This window comes from Hordeum vulgare, chromosome 3H (assembly GCF_904849725.1).
Source record: "Hordeum vulgare subsp. vulgare chromosome 3H, MorexV3_pseudomolecules_assembly, whole genome shotgun sequence".
In the NCBI taxonomy this organism is placed as follows: domain Eukaryota; kingdom Viridiplantae; phylum Streptophyta; class Magnoliopsida; order Poales; family Poaceae; genus Hordeum; species Hordeum vulgare.
In genome coordinates this window covers 618,984,728-618,989,534 of record NC_058520.1, presented here as the reverse complement: position 1 = coordinate 618,989,534, position 4,807 = coordinate 618,984,728, and positions in this window count along the sequence as shown.

The following is a 4,807-nucleotide window of genomic DNA, read 5'->3' as shown; positions in this document are numbered from 1 at the left end:
AGAAGATGCGGGTTCAGGTCGCTTCTATCGGTTCACTCTTCCAGGGGGCCGTACGCCGAGAACGTGGAGCCGAGCTCGTCGCCGCAACCGAGTGTGGGCACGTTCCACACGACGAGGTACCTGCGGTCGAATCGGGGTTCGGGATAAGACGCAAGGAGGGGTTAGCGGCGGTGATGCGGAGGAGGAGAGGCTGCGCTAGGGTTGAGGAGTGGTGGTTACTTGGACTCGTCGCAGACCCATCCTGCAACAGCGGCATGTCCTTGACGCTCACCATCCTCGGCATGTTCCGCACAATAGACTCCGTCATCTTGGTTCCGATCCGGAAATCTCACCACCAGAGGGGGACGAAGCGGCCGCGGATCTGGTGCTCCGGCGAGAGGCCGAGCGATTTGGAGTGCAGATATCGCTAGGGTTAGTGGCGGGTCGGAGCGATTTGGAGGAAGAAGTAGGAGGGGAGAGGCTTACCGGTGCCAGATCCGACCACCTCTGGCCACGCCGTCACCGGATGTGTGAGATCGATCCCGGGGGTGTGCTGCGCACCGGCGAGAGCCGCGTCAACTCGCCGAAATCAAGCGACGCAAGTGACAGCGGCAGAGGAGTCGCAGGAGAAGGACAGAGAGAGGGCTTGCGGGGGAGAAGGGGGATAGTGGTTTTGTTTAGACTAGCAAAATGACCCATGCGTTGCCACGGAAGGAAAAAAACATAATCTCATCAATTGATTAGAAATTTTGTGCACAAATGTAAGAAAATGTTTCTTCTTTTAAATTTATTCACAAGTTGAAGCAATCTTTACATTTTCAAAAAATATATATCATGGTTGTCAAAAATCTTGGTAACTCAAAGATTTATTCTGAATTTCAAGATTTTTTCTTAGAAAACATACAATAATAATCTGATCCATCCAACAGTTAATTCTTCAAAATTCACACATGTATATTGTCACAAAGACTTAGAAGCATTAATGTTTAACTACATACATTAGATCTTTCGTGAACAATTTTACAAATATGGGAACAATTTTAAAATTGATAACATTTTTTACAATTTACAAACATTTAGTAAAAATCGTGAATATTTTTTATATTTTGAACGCGTTTAAATATTTTCTTTCGAATTGGCGACCAATTCAAGAAAAGACGAACATAATTTTTGATGTTGAAGGATTTTATTTTAAATTCACAAACATTTTTTAAAACGCATGAAGTTTTTCTGAATAAACAAACATTTTTATAAATCAGTAATATATTTATTAAATTCATGGACATTGTTCTGGAATTTGCAAAAAAAAAAAATCCGACGCTTTTTCTGAACCCTATTTTTAATTCAAAATAAAAATTCGTCAGCATTTTAATTCAAAATTCCTATTTTTTAATATGCAAAAGTTTTTGTAATTATAAGTTATTTAAATTATAAATAAACAAAAATGGAACGGAAAGTTTTAAATAAAAAAAAAGAAACTATCAAAACAGGCATTACCTATTTTTAAAATTTTAGAACATTTTTTAAATGCATTAACATATTTTGAATTAGAAACCATTTTGTTAAATGCCTTCAATAATTTTTAATACATGGAATTGTATTTGAGATCATGGTCTTTTCTTATTGTACAGACATTTTTCTAAAATTGCAAACATTTTATTGTATATGCGAGCATTTTTCACAAAACTCCGAGCAGTTTTTGAAGTCACAAACATTTTGATTTTTTAAATATGTTGATTTATAATTTCCAGTTTATTAAAATATTAAAGATTATTTGAAGTTCTAAATTATTTAAAATAAAAAAAGAAAACGGAACTGAAAATAAATAAATAAAGGGAACTAAAAGCAGGCGCCTGTGCCTGGGCCGGCACATATAGTGTGCTGGAAATTCTCCCAGCATGCAGAGCGTAATATAGGTGGTTTTTACATGGGTCGGCCCAGTCCAAGATTTTTCGCTTTGTGAAACGTTTTTAATTACTTACCGGTGGCATGGTGGGTAATTTATGCAAACTTTAGGGGTAATTTTCAAGACGGACGACCAGAAACCGTATTTGCTTTATTATTAGGGAGAGATTAGGTCGAACGAGATACATTGGATCTGTATTGTGTGGACGGTCTAGATTGGCTACAGTGGGGTGACCCGTGGGAGGGTGTTTTCAACCTCCTGATTGGTTCAAGATATGTGTAATTGAAAATGGTTTTTAGTGATATAAAACAAGGAAATTTTAAAGAAACTATGAAAAATATTTTACAAAATGACACAATGCTATAGTTTTTTCAAATGTTCCCACATTGTTCCCAAATGAAAAATATTTTACATAATGACCGCATTTTGAAATGAGCATGAAAATTCAAAAAATTTCAAAAAATTGTAAAACCTTCGCATTGTGTCACTTTATGTGACCAAGTTATTAGGAAAAACAATAAACTTGAATAAGACAATTATTTTGAAAAAGTGTTCTAAAAAGTGAGCTATACTTGTGAAGATTCATAGCTTTCAAACGAGATGATCGATCTTATGGTCACATTCATGGCATAGTTTGTTCAAATGATCTCATATTGTACAAAATGTTGCATATTGGAATGGCCAACAATGTTGCTTAAGGAAGTTTTCATTTCCCTTGTATGAAAAAATTCATTTTCCATTTTTCAAGTGCCCAAAATAAGTTTTTTTGTGAAGGACCTACCATATATTTATTGCCAAATTGAACCAAATCATTTTTCTAAAATACTTTGTCATATTTAATGTACAATTAACCAAATATTTGGGTGTTAAAAGTTTTTATCCACCTGTCATGAAAAAGACAAATTTCCCCGATTCAGTAGGAAGCGGGTCAAATTTGAACTGCAACTCCCTCATAGTTTGCTCTTTATTTTTCCCAAAAATCATTTGTAGGTAGATAGGTATCTATTTAATCATAGAAACACCAAAATGTTTCCAATATTCAACCACTAGCTAGGAATGGTCATCCCACCGTTTTGACCGCATTTTGAAACAGGCATGAAAAATTAAAAAAAACTCAAAAATTGGAAAACCTTCTCATTGTGACATTATATGTGACCAAGTTACCGGAAAAAATAATAAAATTGTAATAAGCCAATTATTTTAAAAAAGTATTCTAAAAAATGAGCTATCACGTATGAAGATTCATAGCTTTCAAGCGAGATGATCGATCTTATTGCCACATTCATGGCATAGTTTGCTCAAATGGTCTCATATTATGCACAAGGGTGCATATTGAAATGGCAAACAATGTCGCTTAAGGAAGTTTGCATTTTCTTCGTATGAAAAATTCATTTTCCATTTTTCTAGTGTCCAAAATGAGTTTCTTTGTGAAGGACCTACCATATATTTGTTGTCAAATTGAACCAAATCATTTTTCTAAAATACTATGCCAGATTTAATTTATAATTGACAAATTTTTTGGGTGTTAAAAGCTTTTATCCACCTCTCGTGAAAAAGACAAATTTCCCCCGATTCAGTAGGAAGCGGGGTCAAATTTGAACTACATCTCCCTCATAGTTTGCTCTTTATTTTTCTCAAAAATCATTTACAGAAAGATAGGTACCTATATAAGCATAGAAACACCAAAAAATTTCTAATATTCAACCACTAGCTAGGAACGGTCATGCTCACCATTTTGACCGCATTTTGAAACGGTCATGAAAAATTCAAAAAATATCAAAAATTGGAAAACCTTCGCATTGTGTCATTATATGTGACCAAGTTACCAGGAAAATAATAAAGTTGTAATACGGCAATTATTTTTCAAAAGTGTTCTAAAAAATGAGCTATCACGTGTGAAGATTCATAGTTTTCAAGCAAGATGATCGATCTTATGGCGACATTCATGGCATAGTTTGTTCAAATGATCTCATATTGTGCACAAGGGTGCATATTGGAATGACAAACAATGTTGCCTAAGGAAGTTTCATTTTCCTTGTATGAAAAAATTATTTTCCATTTTTCAAATGCCCAAAATGAGATTCTTTGTGCAGGACCTATCATATATTTGTTGTCAAATTGAACCAAATCATTTTACAAAAAAACTATGCCATATTTAATGTACAATTGAAAAAATGTTTGGGTGTTAAAAGCTTTTATCCACCTTTTGTGAAAAAGACAAATTTCCCCCGATTCAGTAGGAAGTGGGGTCAAATTTGAATTGCATCTCCCTCATAGTTTGCTCTTTATTTTTCCCAAAAATCATTTATAGGTAGATAGGTATTTATTTAATCATATAAACACCAAACGTTTTCCAATATTCAACCACTAGCTAAGAACGGTCATGCCCACCGTTTTGACCACATTTTGAAACGGGCATGAAAAATTCAAAAAATCAAAAATTTGGAAAACCTTTGCATTGTGTCATTATATGTGACCAAGTTACCAGGAAAAATAATAAACTTGTAATACGATAATTATTTTTAAAAAGTGTTCTCAGATTGAGCAATCATGTGTGAAGATCAATGGCTTTCAAGGGAAATGATCAATGTTATGGTAGCATTCATGGCATAGTTTATTGAAATGACCTCATATTGTGCACAACGGTGCACCTTGGAAAGGAAAACAACGTTGTCTAAGGAAGTTTTCATTTTCTTTTGACGGAAAATTCATTTTCTACATTTCGAATGCCAAAAATGAGTTTTTTTGTGAAGGACCTACGATATTTTTATTTACAAAATTGGATCAAATTATTTTTGTAAAATATTATATCATATTTAATGTACAATTGACAAAATGGTTGGGAGTAAAAATCATTGAGACACCTCTCGTGAAAAAGACAAATTTCCCTTGATTCAATAGGAAACAGGTCAAATTTAAACT